Source organism: Podarcis bocagei, assembly GCF_964188305.1.
Source record: "Podarcis bocagei genome assembly, chromosome: 9".
Taxonomy (NCBI): domain Eukaryota; kingdom Metazoa; phylum Chordata; class Lepidosauria; order Squamata; family Lacertidae; genus Podarcis; species Podarcis bocagei.
In genome coordinates this window covers 30,478,638-30,497,726 of record NC_138134.1, presented here as the reverse complement: position 1 = coordinate 30,497,726, position 19,089 = coordinate 30,478,638, and the positions used below count along the sequence as shown (strand labels likewise).

At 39.0% G+C, this 19,089-nt stretch overlaps 1 protein-coding gene and 1 long non-coding RNA gene across 2 annotated transcripts in view; both read right to left on the bottom strand.

Moving 5' to 3' along the window:
* The window catches only part of LOC308595223, a 40,666-nt gene extending 36,111 nt beyond the window's left edge, over nucleotides 1-4,555 (bottom strand). Inside the window, exon 1 of the long non-coding RNA XR_014011937.1 lies at nucleotides 4,475-4,555. This is a non-coding gene — a long non-coding RNA (uncharacterized lncRNA). The remainder of the gene's footprint in view (nucleotides 1-4,474) is intronic.
* Nucleotides 1-19,089, bottom strand: part of LOC308595145 (uncharacterized protein) — a 374,091-nt gene that overhangs the window by 6,215 nt on the left and 348,787 nt on the right. The window lies entirely within an intron of this gene.

Sequence of the window (19,089 nt, the reverse complement as noted above, 5' to 3'; positions counted from 1 at the left end):
CACCCCTCAATTTGCTGCAGAGGGTACCTCAACTGTCTGGAGAAGATTTAGGGGCATGGGAGAGGGGCTACAGGGGGAGAAGAGGAAGGGAAAATCCTGCGTTTGCAAGCAGAAGACTGTTGTGCAATATGACATCACTGGACGATACCCACAGGCACTTCCATTTTAGGAAAATGCAGGGTTCTTTTTTCATATTCTCAATGTGAAATAAGGCCAGAGAATTCCTAAAGCGCTTTCCATTAGTACTGTTCAAGCACTGTAATTTGGTCAAGCTAATGCTGATTTAATAGAAAATGAGATTATTTACAGATAGTTCTGAAATGTGGGCATGAGTGCAGATGTGCTGCTGTTGAGGAAAGGGAAATTTGTCCATTTGCTATCACATGTTTTGGAACGTTCATCTGATTCATTTATTTATTTATTGCATAACTGATTGGTTTTTTTAAAGAATACATTTCATGAAGTCCAACTTAAGGACCTAGGCACTCTACATTTTGTAGTACATAACTGCTTTTAAAAAATAAAATAAAAACCCTCTAACCCTGGGCAATGGGTTAGAATACAGGAGTTACAAAAGAGCACCTTCAACAGAGCCATAAACAGGCACTTAGAACTCTGAAAGATCATATCATTTCCTAGTGGACAGAGTGCTTAACTCCATTAGTGCCACAGTCTGATTAAATCACACCACATCACATTTTAAAAGCGTTTCAGCCAATTAAGTCAGCCCCACAGTGCTCAATTCATCTCTGCTTTTTCGAAGGCCATAAAGATGTTGGAAACAAATTTATGATCTGGCCTATAAGTGAGATGACTTATTATAATACAGCTACGGTTAAAGCAGTTTTGTGAAAATAAGAAGGGATGGGAAATATTATCTCAAATCAAACTTTGGTATGCGGCTTTTTAAATTATTTTTTGTATTTGTAAGTAACAGCCACTGATTCAGAAAATCTTTAATTGCACTTTTCAGAGGGTTTTTCTCAGTGCAGCAAGAAATCAGAGAGCCGAGAAAATCAACTAGCTGGAACAGAGTGAGGAGTGGAAAAAAATAAGCTAAATTCATTTTCAACCACCTGACCCCCATCACGAAAATTTCTCCTTGTAACATTAATAGATCACCTCACTGGTAATACCACCAAGTAGCAGAGGAATGGATAAATATGATCTCTGATGTAAAATCCATCTAGATCCATCTTGCTAGCACATTTCAAAAAGCATTTCAGATGATTAGGTTGTTCCATTCATTCCTACATATCTGGCATTGCACAGATGCTAAGAAAGGTACCAGGGAGAGTGCTGAAGGCTTTTAGCGATATCTGTATGATTCATCACGTGCACCTATGCAGCACAAAGTGTGCTATTTATCATCACATCCTTGACTGAAATGAAATATAGGGTCACTTACATTCAGCCCATGTCCAACCCAAAAAACATCAGAGGGATGGAGGGGATTAAAAAACTGGCAATAGGAAATGTAAACTGTGTAAAATGAGGAAATCAGTGTGTACATGAAACAAATATGTCTAACTTATGTGAACTTTGGTTACGTATTTGAAACATAGCTCCTGACTCATGTGAAGAGATTATTTCAACCAATCACAAACACGTTCCTGATATGTTGTTGTTGTTTAGTCGTTTAGTCGTGTCCGACTCTTAGTGACCCCATGGACCAGAGCACACCAGGCATTCCTGTCTTCCACTGCCTCCCGCAGTTTGGTCAGACTTATGTTTGTAGCTTCGAGAACACTATCCAACCATCGTTCCTGACATAGCAGCAACGAAATTCTGAGATCTTCTCACATCCATCTTTCCATATGCACCTCTTCATGTTCTCTCCATAATTTTCTGTTTGCTTCTTGTATCAACACAAGCCCTGCTGTTAGTCTTGGATCATCCACCAAGAACCGGTGGTGGTCCCCTTGGTCTTTTGAAATTATAGAGTCTCCATATTAATTTATTCCATCGGACTGAATTGTCTATTGTCACATTTCCTGCATATGTCCATTTTAACTTTATGGCCTTTGGCACTACAGCCGTACCTTTCTACATTTGTCATATACAATTATAAGTTTTTATATCTTTTAATAATATTCCCGCAGTATGAACAGAGACCTCTGTGTGAGCAAGAGTAGACAAGAGCCTGCTCTTCTTTTTCTTCTTCGGGGAAGAAATAGTACACATGACAAAGATCATAACGGGAGCTATCTCCATGGTAGAGAGGAAGTACTCACAAAGTTCCTCCACAATGTGATTTCAATACCACCTCCAGCTGACTATATGAATGGGGGCCAAAAAACAAGGACTTTGCCCCGTGTCTTTTGTATAAATTGAATAGAAACCTCCTGGTGCCCTTTTGACTCAGCAGGTGCCTCCGCTATTAGAAGATGCGGAGAAGCACCTCTAGCTGATTTCACTCTCCCTGCAGCCACAGGAGTTCCTGAAAACTGGCTCCAGACAGTTTGGAGCACCCTACACAAGGTGGTATGGAAGGGGCTGCAGGGGGAATTGCAAATTGACCCAAATCTCCTGCCCTCCCCTTCTGTTAGCAGAGGCATTTGCTGAATCCAAATCCTTTTCTGAGCATGAGGACACTATTTGGATTTTAACAATAATTAAGAGCAGTACATTTCCTGGCTATGCTTTAACTTGGTAATTAGCTGGGTTACTTGATGGGTGCTGTCAAGTCGTGGCCTGAAATCAAAAGAGCAAAGTGGCTTCCTGGAGCAAATTGAACTAACTTAGCAAAACAATAAATATGTGTATTGACAGGCAATGAGACGCTCCAGCCATTGTGGGGAAAGCAAAACTTTTCCATCCTGAACTCCGAGGATTAAAAATTATGGCCTGAAAAGAAGTAGGAAACACACACACAGAGTACATTCCAATAAAATAAAAAAATTCCCCTTAAGCTAGATTTTCAAGATAGCCTACAAAAGAGAACCATAAAACAAATATAAAACAGATCAAAAACATCACAAACAAAAGCAATTATCATATCAACAGTAAAAATACAAAAAGCATTAGATATAAAAGCAGTTAAAATCCTGGGCAATCTTTTTTTAAGACACCTCTGTGATGATGATGATGATGATGATGATGATGATGATGACATTAAAATATCCTGTTCTTCTTCAATAGAAGAGGGGAAATGGAGACCATATTGTATCAAAGGTCTCTTCTTTGGCGATGCCCTTGATTAGTCGCCGATGGTATGTGAGGCATTCTGATAGAACAATACTCCATATATTATTAACCCAACCCAAATATTATTAGCCCAAGTACATTTCATTTGAAATGCTTATTTTTTCAGTTTAGATTTTCTTTAAAAGGTCTTTTTTTTTTGGCACACTAAAAGTTATTCTGTTTCAGCAGTGAAGAGAAACCACATCATCATGTTATCAGCTCTGCTGCAGAACTTGTCATATCTAGGCATAATAGCTAATACATAAATAATACATTTACTTTCTAGCCACAACCAAAGCTACAAAATTTCAAGGCAAAGGCCTGCTTTATCCTAGTTAGGGTGGGTAAGGCTTGAACAGGTTAATATTCTTATCCTGAACATTTTTACTCAGTAATGCACCTGGTGAAGTAGACTTTTTCCCTGCGAAAGGTTGCAGCCATAGCTGTTGGTCTTTAAGGCATCACAAAGCTCTTGATTGTTTCTATCAAGAAATCAGTATGAAATAATTGGACCTTGTGCATTAGTATTCTCATTTGTCATTGTTGCTGTCATATATATAAGCCTTTAAAAAGATCTGACTTGGAGGAACACAAGTTGCACTATATACCAATGTAATGTCTGAAGGTGCTTGGGTTCCTCTATTAGAATTATGAATTATAAAACCACTCTGCAGTTTTACCAGTTCTGTGGATTTTCAGTGATGGAGAATGCTAGATTTAGACTACACTTTTCAGCCATCTGTCCTCTTCCTTTCTTTTCAATGACTCTTGCACTCATTTTGTAAGTCATCAAAGACACTTTGGGGTAAAGAGCATTATCAACCTTCCAGAACATTTCACTTTGAATAAAGGAGAGAGAGATTTGTCTTTTTTATTGTTGATGGAGATACTGGATTTGTAGCTTTTGGTAAATTCCATTTAAATAATAGACTGAAGCTGTTTATTTGTGTAACTACATAATTCTATATATTAGGTTGTATCCAAAGCTACTTCTAGACCCACTGAAAGTAATGGATATAAGTAACTGAGGTCCATAAGTTCCAATGAATCTAGTCTGAGTAGGATGAAGTTTGGAAACAGGCTATTACTTTTAATAATTATCTTTGTAATACATCTACATACATGCATACCACTATTTCTTCTTAGAAAATAGCAGAACAGCTAACACAGACCAATAACCAGCTTCTTTACTACTCAACCATTAAGTGGTCACAGACCATTCACTAGTTACGTCTAGCAAAATAGATACTCCATTTATTTGGGGTGCAAAGAAAAAGCAGAAACTTACCTGTTAATTCAACATAATTAAAAATAGCTTCTCATCTTAGTCCCCATGGCCTCATAACAGCCACCTCACCAAGCTGCTGCTTCACTGGTTGACAGTGTCATTCACAGTCAACTGCTAGATGTACTTTTCCATTTCCCCATAAACATCTATGTGCCAAAATAAAATCACATACCAGCATGCATCTCACTGATGGCCTCACACTTTGACTTGAGCTGTCCTGAAGTGACAGGGGTAAGAGCACATACTGTTCTTGAGACCCTTCATGAAGGCATGTTCTGTCAGTCAATTCCAAAATAACATTCCGAATGGTCGTTACCTCCACAATTTTATATTCAGCAAACTGTGGCACTGACCCTATTTTTTTTTTAGCTTTTCATTTATCTCTGGTGTGGTTAGCAAAGATACATAATTTTCATTTCTACTGCTACGGGCCACAAAGATATTTAATAGGTTTGACCACAAACAATTTACACCCACAACTAAGCAAGTTTGTAAAGAGAGATATAAAACAATAAACTTGCAGCTACGAGGCTGGGACACTAGCACATTCACATTTCAAAATGTCACAGCTTCTTAGGCGTGTGGTTTGGGCTCAGCAGTAATATTGATATGGCTGGATATTGTGGTGTTTCAGAAAAACATAGGTAGAGCCTTCACTGTTGTTTAAGCTTTCTCTCCAGATCTCAGAATTGTAGTTAATTTCTTATTAAGTCAATAATTTCTATTACAGTGCAATATAATTTCAAATAAATTACTCACAAAAATAGGTTTTTACAATAATGATAGGGACATGGAAATTTATTTCAAGATTGACAAAAGGAACTTAATCTGTCAAAAATGAAAAAAGAAATACCGGTAACAGCAACCCTTTCCAACTATTTAAATGTAGGGGTTATCTTAAAGTCAGTGCTTTTAAGGTAGCACTATTTCTTGCCTGTTGTAGTATATAGCATCTGAGTAGCATAAGTATTCATGTAGTTCATTAAACTGGTATCAGTTTCTCTTACTTGGTACATTAATAATATTACCAGGTTGAAAAGAGAAGTAGGAGGAGGGCGAACACTGGTCTTGAACCAAAAATGATTTCTTGATTCATTTAAAAGTAGAAAAGGCAAAAGTTTATCCACATAGCAAAAGCATTATATTTCATAGGCAATATCTGCATTCTCATTTTATCAGAACCTGCTTCTTAGCATGTGTGTTTTCCTGGCTCCATCTGTGCTAGCTGATGAGTTGGATGGGATCTTTAAGCAGAGGCTTGACAACCATATGTCAGGAGTGCTCTGATGGTGTTTCCTGCTTGGCAGGGGGTTGGACTCGATGGCCCTTGTGGTCTCTTCCAACTCTATGATTCTATGATTCTATGATTTCCCTGCTCAGGGCAGCTGCAGATGGAAACACCCCCCCCCCCAATCTCTGGTTATAATGGCACAATGCTTTTCATTCATATATGTATGATTCTTGTTTGTTGTTGTTGCATTCTAATGTGATAAACTTTGAAAATGTGCTACATTATTATTATGTAGCCCAGAGTGGCTGGGGAAACTCAGCCAGATGGGTGGGGTAAAGGTAAAGGGACCCCTGACCATTAGGTCCAGTCGTGACCGACTCTGGGGTTGCAGCACTCATCTCGCTTTATTGGCTGAGGGAGCTGGCGTACAGCTTCTGGGTCATGTGGCCAGCATGACTAAGCCGCTTCTGGCGAACCAGAGCAGCGCACGGAAATGCCGTTTACCTGCCCGCCAGAGCGGTACCTATTTATCTACTTGCACTTGCTTTCAGATTGCTAGATTGGCAGGAGATGGGCGGGGTATAATTAATAAATTATTATTATTATTATTATTATTATTATTATTATTATTATTATTATTATTATTATGTTCATATCCCACCTTTCCTCCAAGGTGCTCAAGGTGGGATACATGGGCTTTCCTCTCCTCTCAACAACTTTCTGAGGTAGGTTAGGCTAAGCAACAATGATTGGTCCAAGCTCTTCCAGCAGAATTACAGGTTCCCTGTTAACCCTGTTACACAAAAATATAATTTATGGGTTGACTGAGACTAAAAGCTCTCTCTCTATATATATGCATGTGTGTATGTGTGTGTAGATTGGTGGAAGAAAGTCTGTACCAGTTGAGGCCTTAGGAGCTCAAAAGGTCAAAGCAGGTATGGAAGAAGCATAGGAAGAAGGACAACTTGCAATCCAGCAGGATGAAGAATATCCAGAAAATATATTTCTTCATAGCCTGGGCACAAAATAGGCTAGAAATAGATCTGTACAGGACTTTTCCAGGACATTCTGCATTAGCTAATTATATTGATCCCAGTTACTAACATTGTCACAAACCTTTTCTCTCCTCACATAATGTTGGAATTTACAACCCAACAATGTCTGAAGTTATTGATACACCTAGACAGATGCACTTGTGTGATAAATCTCATTTGCCATGCACTGCAGTGTATTATTGGTTCCTATCCAGACTTTCTAGAGGGCATGATGTAAAACAATGCCGGCTTGCTTTGTCCTGATGCTAATGCATATAGAAACATTTTCAAACACGCTAAAAATGAATCATAGTCATTATTCAATTGCAAAGTATTTCTCATAAAATAACCCATGTTCTTGCCGACTGAACTATTGCTTGTTCTTTGAATATTTGACTAATGCCATTTATTTATTTTTTACTAGAATTAAGGTGCTAAATGATCCAAATATTGTTCCCATGAAGCCATGAGTCTATATTAGCAGTCTCAGTTTTCTCTTTCCAGTGTATTCTCATTTTAAAATATTTAATGACACTTGATAAATGTACAGTTGAGTCAAATATTCTACATAACCTAGATCCACTTTAAGAAAAGTTTCATCACTTACAAATTTGAACATTACAATTATACTTTATTAATCTCTTTGATTAAGATCGATCATTGCTCATTCAAGAATTATTGGAAATTTAAATCCTCATTGAAATGTCTAGACTTATAAGCTAGATCATACTTTATATTCATATAAAAATTAGTAGTAATAGATCATGGTTGCCAGCTTAGAATCTTACTTCTGATATAGTAAAAATACTTTACTAATATTTGGGGGAGAAACAGGGAGATAATATGCTTATTTTAACACAGAGATAGAGAGATAGATATAGATAGATGATAGATAGATGATAGATAGATAGATAGGTAGGTAGATGATAGATAGATAGATAGATAGATAGATAGATAGATAGATAGATAGGATAGAGGTTAAGGAGTGAAATTAAACAAGTGGCTGACTTCAACAAGAGGCTTTTATTTTAAGAATCTGTTGATCTTAGCTATGTGAGTTTGAGCAACAACCACAGATATTTTAAAGAACAAGTATTTATTTTCTCCAGATACTGTTATCTATCTGCTTATAAAGCTATCCCAAAAGTTTTCAAACCCAGTAGATTCCTGTGTCAACTATTTAAGAGAGTTGTGCACATATAAGTGAAATATATGGAACTAGTTTGCAATATCTGCCTGTGATGTACTGAATAGAGTGCTAGCCTTGATTGTGTACAGCCCAGGTTGTAGGGATGGGGGTGGCGCTGTGGTCTAAACCACTGAGGCGCTTGGGTTTGCCGATTAGAAGATTGGCGGTTCAAATCCATGTGACGGGGTGAGCTCCCGTTGCTCTGTCCTAGTTCCTGCCAACCTAGCAGTTCAAAAGCATACCAGAACGAGTAGATAAATAGGTACCACTGTGGTGGGAAGGTAAACAGTGTTTCTATGTGCTCTGGCACTCATCACGGTGTCCCATTGCGCCAGAAGTGGATTAGTCATGCTGGCCAGAGGACCCAGAAAGCTGTCTGCGAACAAACGCTGGCTCCCTCAGCCGGAAAAGCGAGTTGAGTGCCACACCCATAGTCACCTTTGACTGGCCTTAGCCATCCAGGAGTCCTTTACCCTTTTTTACCTTACAGCCCATTTACAGGTCCTTTCCTAGAAGGGTATTTTTTGCAGAGCTTTTTAGAGAGTAATGCAGAAGCAACATAAAGTCAGTAAATTTTAGTGAGCCAACTTTTGTTCCTGAGAGATTTAATGGACTGGTCCTGTCATAATATAAGTCTAATGGTTTGTTAACTGAGAACAAACCTTGTGTATGTGGGCTTCCTCTTCTGCTTCCTCTTGCATGCCATAATTCAGTACTTCTAGGGTTGATTCAACTGACAGTTTCCTGTTTCATCTCTGTTTACAAACCTCTGAAGAAGTGTGCGGATGCAAGGCTCATTCTGTCTCTAATAGGCAATGGTTTTATTAGGCTGGCAGTACTACAGGTGCCACATCATACCCGTTCCACATTTGTATGAATTTGTATCTTTTAGCACGGCAGCACCTATGCTTTCAAACTCCCTGCCTACTGATATCAAGCAGGTACTGATACTGTACTCTTTTCAGTGCCTGCTAAAAACATTCTTTTTTAGACAAGTCTACCAAGGTGCTTAGAAAGTTGAGGTTACTTTTAATCTGTTTTAGTATTTTATTTTATTTTGGTATGCTTTAAAGTACATATTGTTTTAAGTTGTCCTTGGATTTTACCTTTTTGTAAACTTTCAGCAGGGTTTCTTTTTTTTGCACTCAAGCAGTATATAAATTTTACTAAATAAAATAAATAAAAATGACTAAACCAACCCAATGAGTCTTTAATTCAGACTCTGGATACAAGTATACCAGTATACCTGAAGGAGCGTCTCCACCCCCATCATTCTGCCCGGACACTGAGGTCCAGCGCCGAGGGCCTTCTGGCGGTTCCCTCATTGCGAGAAGCGAAGATACAGGAAACCAGGCAGAGGGCCTTTTCGGTGGTGGCGCCCGCCCTGTGGAATGCCCTCCCATCGGATGTCAAGGTGATGGACAACTACCTGACATTCAGAAGACATCTTAAGGCGGCCCTATTCAGGGAAGCTTTTAATGTATGATATTTTAGTGTTTTTTGGTTTCTGTGGAAGCCGCCCAGAGTGGCTGGGGAAACCCAGCCAGATGGGCGGGGTACAAATAATAAATTATTATTATTATTATTATTATTAAGTACAGATAATATGACATTTCAGAGTATTCTGCTGCTGTTCTGCACACACAATTAATCCATAATTCAGGTTTCTACTTAGCTTCATGTGAATTTTTCTGCTTTTGCATGCTCTCACTTTCATATTTGTCCTTTCTGAACTAAGACAGCATATAAATAAACAGTAGGTTTTTAAAAGTGTATCTAGGAGGGACAAACCAGTTAGTTTGTTTGCCTGTCATCTTATTTCTGTGCTTTCCTGGCTGCTATTTTTTATTTGCACCATTCTATCACATTCTATTTTTAATTCAGCTTAAATGACAGAATGTCACGTACGATGACGTTGGAAGGCACCTAACAAAGAAATGGCATAACACAGCCCTTTTGTGAGCTGCTCCCTGCCTTTGTGTGACTGAACACAGCGAGATAAGTTCCACCTGAATTTACCGAGCTAAACCTCCAGCTCTGAAGTTGCTTTTTAGCATTGTACAATATGGTTCAATCAGATGCTGACATTCTTTCAGATGCTGAAATTCCATGCCCAAGAAGAAAAACCACCTATGGCATTTTAAAAACTCCAGTACTATTTATGGTATCAGTTTCAAGACATTTAGACAAATGTTTTAATGGGGTCGGGGTGGGGTAGGGTGGGGGGAATCTGTTCTATCTCCTAAGACAATCTTCCGGTAACTCCACTCAATGAAAATGCCAGCCTTCCAGCCATGCATAGGCAAGTCTGGTACTTTATGTTTACTTTATACATATATGAGTACCAAATGTATGTACACAATATATAATGTGAATGATGCAAAGATGTATTGGGGCATAGGGGGGTAGAGGTCCCTTTAAAAATACCTTAGTGGTGACCTGAACCTTTCCATATCACCATATCTGTTCATTTTAAAGATGCAGACACAGCAAGACACAGGTGTGAACATCACATCTAGCACTGCACATAGTTTATACTCAGGCATAGTGATTATGAGTGAGAATTATCTTGAAAGAATTAATTGAAAGATGAATCAGGAAGCCCTATAATGAACTGAGAGGAGTGAAAGAGTGGAAATTCTGACTAGATAAAACATCTGTTTCATATTTTCATATTACTTTCCTATATATACACTAGTATATTTAAATACTTCCACTGAATATGCACACACCTCATTTGAAGTAATAATTCAAGTTAGCACTTATCTGTAACCCAAGTGCAATGTGTAAAATAGTAAAATAATTAGTTCACTTCTATCATTCTTCCCACAAAATTCTGCTGCAAATTAACCTCTCACAACGGAGACCCAGAACATCTTTACAACTGAAGGCGTTTTGCCTTAAGCCTTGATATTGCACAAGAGCACATTACTCACATATCAAAAGACACCAGGCAAAAGTATTAATATTGAAGTTCATTCTCCACCCAACATGTATAAGACAGATGGTCTGTGTCCAAACACTTGGGGGGGGGGAGCTTTGTCTGAAGCACGGTGTGCACTAGCATGAATTCACTGACAATGGGAAAAAGAAATTGCCAGCTCATCACTATCCACTGAAAATTACAACTATTAGCAAATATTCGTAGGCAGCAACCTCACAAAATAGATGCAGTCCACATTCCATCTAAGTAATGGCAAGATACTCTTTAATTGTAATGAGAAATACAGCACATAAAAAATAATAGAAAACTCCCTTGCCTGTGGAAGAAATCTGTGTGTATCTACCTATCTTTAAGTCTATCCATCCTTTAACATTTGGAAAGCTGTGGCCCTCCATATATTGTTGGACTCCAACATCCATCAGTCTTGCCAGTGTGACCACAGCTTTCTAGGGTTGAAGGATGGATAAACTTAAAGATAGGTAGATACACATAGAATTAAATGAAGCTCTCCAGTTGCCTGGAGTGTGTACTTTGAGTGTACATGTGAGTACATAGTTGCTCTGTCTCATGCTGTCTAAAACTCAGGAAGTATATTTAAACTTGAAGCCTGAACATTTTTTACTCCAGGGACATCAAATATGAAAATTTGTATGGCTAGTATCTCAGGTTGCAAATCTTAGCCCACTTTTTGTTGTCTGTTTATAACTTCATATGAGATCAGGTCTATGCAGCCAGCAGAATGAGGTAGTAGAGTCTTCCTAAAGTCAACCACTAAAGGCAGGTACCATTTTTTACTGTTCTTTTTTAACTGCTCATAAATCATACTTCCTGTAAGTAACAAAAGATACATCAGAAGAAACATTCCAGCCCAGCCCAGTCTCTGTTCTACTAGTTGTCTGATTTCAGAGCATTTTATTTTATATGGATAACATTCCTTTTGAACCACAGTCAGAAATGACACTATCTATTCTGCCCATCTCTGGACTCCCAAATCTCATTCTCCTACATGTACAGGCCAAGCCATAAATGAATCAAATCAAGTATAATTCTTTTCACCTCAAGAGAGTTGTATGCACAACACACACCCAAAGCCTGCCTCCTTCCAAATGAATGTTAAATTCATTTATTATTAATTACCCTTCCAAACCATTTCCTCTGACAGAACATAAAGAAAGGAGCTTCCTCTGAGGTTAAAGATAGGAGATGATGGTTGCTGTTTTTCTCCCCTTTAGGTAAATCTGAAGGTTATTCACATTTTAGGCAGGCAATGGGAACAAGCAACAGTGGAGTGATCTACCTTATAACACAGAAACAAGATTACTACTTATGGTATTTCAAAGCTAAGACTGTGTGTTAAAATTTGATTGCAAGCAAGATTGTTTAACCTAACAGAAGGATCATATATCATCAATAGACTCATGGAAACTACATCAGCTATATTTAATTTGACATTTTAATTGTTGGCATAATGTAGTGCTCCATTAATATTTTATAGTACATTTACATTTCTGAATTAATAAAATTGCTCAGGTAAAAGATCAACATATAAACACAATTTCTGCCTTGCTTGGGATGTAGTTATAATGTATGGATTTTAGCCATTATTTGTTCCAATAAATTATGGTTGTTTAAGGAGTTCTGAATACCATAAAATAAGTGTATTTATAGTCTGTCCTTTGAAAATTATTTGGAAATTATTACTTATAAATCTTCAGTTCACACAATAAGCATGAGAACCTCTCCAGATAAGAACTATTCTGTGGCATGCACAGAGTATGTTGAAGCATGCCCTGATAGAAGTATCCGAAGAAAAATTGAATTGACATTGCAATGATAACAATTCTCACTGGGAGAGGCATAGATAAAGCCCCCAGAAATATCCCCAAAGATTTAGTGAGCAAAGCACAAACACTGTGAAATTTCTCTTGGTGACTTGGCAGCAAATTAAGTCAGGGGCAGGACTTATGCCCTGTTACCAGGAGATCAGCATCAATGCCCCAGGAAGCTCATTCATAAGCACCAAACTCTCACAGAGACAAAAGCCCAACTCACAAGAAAGCAGCAGTCTTGGGCAAAAATATGTAGTTTGGTAGTAGGCAGATGCTTTGGGACTAGGCAGATGCTAACTGTTATGGTTACCATCATGAGTCTGGGTGGATAATGTGAGGAAACCTGCTCACCTTCTTGCTCTAAAATATTTTGTGGCAATGGTGCTATCTACTAGGGCTAATGCAGACAATGGACACCTATGAAGTAATCACGGGACAGATTTGCAGAGCCATTACAGGTCCTGAAACAAAGTGTAATTGATTGTTGGGTATCATAATCACCTAGCATACTTGCAGGAGAACAGCCGTTATACAGAAAGCCAATAATTCCTGATAACAAACCTTCCTCACCCAATCCCCCTTAAGAGAAGTCATAGCCTTGCTTTGGAAAAGAAGATTCAGACAACGCAAGATAATGCTCTTTTGTATTATTTGCAATTCCAGCAATGCACTGACTATTACCTGCTTCTGGATTATGAAGGTTATGTTTTGCTACAAAAGTTGTGCTCCTAACCTTTACCTTTTATTTGATTACATGGCATGTAGCACCAGTGTTGGAGAGCGAGTCTGCTGGGTCATCAGGATTGTACCTGCTAGCTCTGCCTGAACCGATATGATTTATTAATTTATTATTTAAGCCATTTATCTCCTGCATTTTCTTTACAAAGTCCAAGTCACCTTACAGAAAATATGCATTCAAATGACCGAAAGCAACAAAGCAAAAGGAGCAGAATAACAATGCAACAGATAGAAATCATTAAGAACAAGCAGCTCTTTTAAAAAATATAGAGCAATAAAGGAAATTATATAACCTCCTAAAACACACTCTGGAGAGTCAGACAATCAAAACTAAGCATTTAAATCCAATCTCTAAACACCAAAAATTTTCCTGAAGAAGGCGAGCTTTATGCTGTGCTGGATAGTAATAATGGAAGGGGCAAGGAAGGCTTCTCTGGGTAGGGAGTTCCAGAACCACAGGTATGCGCACAGAAAAGGCCCCCTCATTTGTTCCAGTACAGACAAATTCATGTTATGATCATGCTGAGGATCTTTATATATGGCAGGTTACTACTGGACCAGGCAGCCCTTGAGCTATTCTGCTCCCAAGCCAAATAACGCTTGAGAGGTCATAACCAATGCTTAAATTGGTCCCAGAAACAAATAGGGAACTGGTGCAGTTACTTCAACAATGATAGAACATGCTCTTTACACCCAGAACCAATCAAAAGCCTAATCACATCACTTTCAGCAAACTGAATTTTTCAGTTGGTTTTCAAAAGTTATTCCACATAGAGTTCAATTGACCTTGTCAGTATAGCCCCTACATAAGTACAAACTGGTGTGCATAGGCTCTTTACACCTAATCAGGGATCTTGGCTGAATCAAGTGGTCATTTATCATGGAATGGTATATCCGATGCATGGGATAATATAGCCCAATGGTAATAATTATATTGAGGTTTCTAGCAATGCTAGAGTGGGGTTGGGTTGACTTAAAAATGGAAGGAAATAGCTTTATTTAGACCTTTTCTTTCACTTCAGAATTCTAGAAAAGGTTGACAGTACCCTTGTTTCTGCATCCATCCACAATAAGCCATGCAGTCATTTCCCCATAGTAACAATCACGCATACCACTTGCCTGGGCTCATGATTTTATTATATTAAATATTTAAATCTAACAGTGTAGTACTGTTGGAGATTCCCTAGACAACTTAAGTTTATATTACAGTTTATATTGCTAGGGCTTCTGCTTCTCAACCTGAGCCTTCCTGGTGGCACTGCCAACCACATGGCAGCTGCACCTCTAAGAGCCTTCAGCAAAATATTATAAACAGAAATTACTTGCAGATCACATCTGAGATCCAGCATGGGCTTGTGGTGAGGGAACTGGAATATATATTTTTCTTTTCACTGGCAAAAAAAAATGGCAATGTTGGAAATTAAACCTTGGAAATTAAGCATAAAGACTACTTTGCCTCTATTTGGAGGCTATTGAAAAATCTCAGAACAGAAGTTAGAAAGCAGGGGAGTTGCACGCAGTGCAAGACCACAGACTGCTTAATAAATAGCAAATATCAGTAATGAAATTTGTATGCATAACTCCCATTCTCATTTTTCCCTTCATTTGCTGGCCGGCAGCCTAAAGAATACAAGAATGACCAGAGCCCATGACTTCACTTTTGGCTGCTGGATAATCTTTCCCTTTTCTAGTTTCTCTCTGCAAGTAAAAATAGATCATGATCTCTATGCCAGATGAAGGGATGGGTTGCAAGGACAATTATATATTTGCACTTACATATTTGCATTAAGTTCTGTGGCACACAGACTTGCACTATCCATCCTTCACTGAACTATAAGAAGGGTTCCAATAAATTGTTAATATAGGAAACATTCATCTGGTGAAGGGATGAATGATTTCTGAACTCACAGATGCCATTAGATGCCTATCAGCCCCAATAAGCATGAACAATGATCAAGGATGATGGAAGTTGTAGTCCAACATCACCTAAAGGACCACAGGTTTGCCATCTCTATTCCATTGCATCACAGACACCTACTAAAGAAACCAGTCGTTACTTCCTTACATGCCTTTTGAGATTGTTTTTAAATGTTCCAGAATTGATATAATCAAGGTATTGGATCCATCTAGTTAAGCAGAGGTGCCAACTTCAGTCCCAAACTGTGGATGCCCAGCAGTGCACATGTGTGACGTGACATCATGATGTCACATCACATTGTGTGTTCTGCTGCCATTCTCCAACACCACTTCCGTGCTTCCATGGGGGCGGCAGTGGGGGCGGCAGAGCATGGATGCATGTCCGTGACCACAGCAAGCCCCAGCAAAGGTCCCACAGTGGAGGTGGAGGCCCCGGCCCAAATTTTGTGGGTCCCTGGACCCCCAGGGCCCCCTGGAGATGACACCAGTTCAGTTAAGAATCATTCCTTAAGACTTGCTTTTTGTTCCCAGGTTACACTGGGAGAAAAGCCAGGCAAATGTCCTATCATTGTACTGCTTTTTATGGTAAGTTTCTGCTATGGGTTTTCACATTTATTGCCAACTTCTGGTATTTGGTTTTGTTCATTAACTTAGTGTTGTGTCCTATCCTTTAATGACTTTTTGTGAATAAGCCAAAAAGATTCCTATGGGAAGCCCTCAGGCAGGACATAGGCAGCAGGGGGGGGGGGAGAGAGAGACCTGATTTTTAAATAATGTGCAGATTGGAACTTAGCTCTCCATAAGCTTTTACTCTTCTCCAAATGTTGCAAAGCAGATGCCCACAGTTTAAATGGATATATATATAAATATATATATATATGCACATTCAGAACAAATTTACACATTTTAAATGCATACATTTAAATATGTATTTTCAGAGAACGTTTTGTAATAGGGTAATGGAATTGTGGATAAGAACGTGTGAAAATGGCACAAGCCAGAATTAGACAGATCTGCCTATCCCAGTCTAAATCCAGCATCCTCTTACCAACACTGTAGTACAAATTAGCCAAGAGAACATATAATTTAGATTTAGCAGCATTGCCAGCAGCCATCCATCTGCAGATACTGTTTGTCTCTTTACCAGTTTGAAATATTAAGAAAAGATGCAGTTGCCTCATCCCCTTCTATTCCTGTCTGACAGAGCGAGCAAAAGTTCCGTTTTCTACCCAAATCACATAAGAAAGAAGAGTGGTTACAGGGGTCAGTGAAAGATTAGGTGAAGGCATAGCCACTGCATCTTCTTTCACTGCTTTGGAACTTTAAAGGAGATATGCAGGCTCTCTAGGCTAAAAGATAATAAAAAGAATGAAGTCTGGTCAGGATCTATCTATTGAATCTGACTTCTTACTGACAGTAAATCTTTGTTCTGTGTCACCTCCAACACTCAGTACGGGAAAAGCAAATCCACCACCAAATCTCTGCTACTGCACATATAGTTCTGTGATATATATATATATATATATATATATATATGCAGGTTTTGGTGTCTTCGGGTGTCTTCCCGTGTAAGAGTTGGGGTGTCTAGGCGACGTTTCGACGAGGTCTCACTCGTCATCTTCAGGCTGGTGCTTTCGGCTTCTTGTTACTGGAACAGAGCAGGATCTCAGTGTTTGAGTTCCTATAAATACTGTTGAGGGGGTGTGGTGTATAGCCTCCAACGTTCTGGGCAGAGAGGAAGTTCCCAGGTTAATGTGTCTTTTCTTCTTTTGTTCATTAATTACTTGAGGGATATCTTGAGTGATTTCTTGAGTGATATTCTGAGTACCACTTAGGAGGGTCATTAGGTGTGGATTAGTTGCTAAAGCTTTCGTGTCTTGACCTCTTGACCTTGTGAAGAATTTTTTCTGAGAAGATGGCTGTACTGCACTTAGTTGTGCTCTGGCTTGGCTTCGTGTATAGGGGCGAGCTGTGGTTTTGTGCCCTGTGCCAGCCAGATCTGTGTAGGGATTGCAGGGGGGTGCAGCATCCGGAGGTGCCACTATGGTTTGGCTACTGGATGGTGTCTGTAATTTATCTGTGGAGAGGGTCTGGGTTTGGGTCTGGTGTGGTTGATTGGAGATGGCGTTCTGTGTGCCTCTGGTTCTGGTGTCGGTTTTTGTGGGGAGGGCTATTTTCCAGATGTCTGGCAGGCGGGACGTATCGTCACGCTTGTTCATGTTGTGAGGGTGTTTCTCTATCTCGATGGCTTCCATGATTATTCTCTTGTGGTGGTGTTCCATGTTAAAGAGCAATTTGGAATCTGAAAAATTAATTTCGTGTCCTGTTTCTTTCATGTGTTGGTAAAGAGAGGAAGTTTTTTCTTCTTTTTTGACGGCATTCTTGTGTTCTGCGATACGTGCATTTATTCGTCTGTTTGTTTGTCCAATGTACGTGGCTGGGCAGACTTTGCAGGGTATTTCATAGACCCCTTGGTTTTCTAACTGGATTTTATCTTTGGGGTTTCTGAGGATATTGGCTATTTTTTGGTTGGTGCAAAAGGCTGATTAGCAACTAATCCACACCTAATGACCCTCCTAAGTGGTACTCAGAATATCACTCAAGAAATCACTCAAGATATCCCTCAAGTAATTAATGAACAAAAGAAGAAAAGACACATTAACCTGGGAACTTCCTCTCTGCCCAGAACGTTGGAGGCTATACACCACACCCCCTCAACAGTATTTATAGGAACTCAAACACTGAGATCCTGCTCTGTTCCAGTAACAAGAAGCCGAAAGCACCAGCCTGAAGATGACGAGTGAGACCTCGTCGAAACGTCGCCTAGACACCCCAACTCTTACACGGGAAGACACCCGAAGACACCAAAACCTGCATTCCTGTACCCGTGAAAATCTACGAAAGCATATATATATATATATATATATATACACACACACACACACACACACACACACACACACACACACACACACAGAAAACTTGGGAGGAATTCAGACCTGCCCACCCTTCACCCCAACCAGGTCACTCCACCATGGTGGTTCTCAAAGTACTGTACATACACAAGAGCGTGGCTGATATACTTACTTAGAAGACATACTTAGAAGTAAGTCTGACAGGAATTGTTTGCAACAGTTCTGCTAACAATGACTGATTTATTAGTAAAGGAGTGTCATTCATTAATTATCACGTACCTACTAGTAACTCATCACTTTTTAAAGTCCCTGAAATATATCGTTCTCAAGAATCAACTGTGTCTTAACAGCCATATATTTTGGGTGACAGCTGTTCTCCTGATCAAAGCTCACTTACCATTCCAGTTTCATGGCCTCCAAAACACACAGTGATAAATTCTAATGAAATGAAGATACATCAGTATGGCCATTGAAAAGACACAGCAGTTGGAAAGCGTGTTTTAAATGGCTAGATAAATCTGATGCTATGTTATTATATTGTCCTTTACAAAACTTCCAAGATGCTATATTACTAATAACACAGTATATTACAAAAAACCCCTGTCAACTAGCATAATTATCCCTTCAGGAAATATATCTACCCATACATCTATACTACAGTATGTTGTTCATGTAGGCTGACTAGTATTCTTTACAGCAAAACCCTAAGAACTCAGCCTTATCCATCAGAGCAACTCTCTTATAATAAAGGAAGGTAAATAATATCGTGTTCCAAATATTCTCTTATATCTAAAAAGGGAATATTTGAAACAAGATAT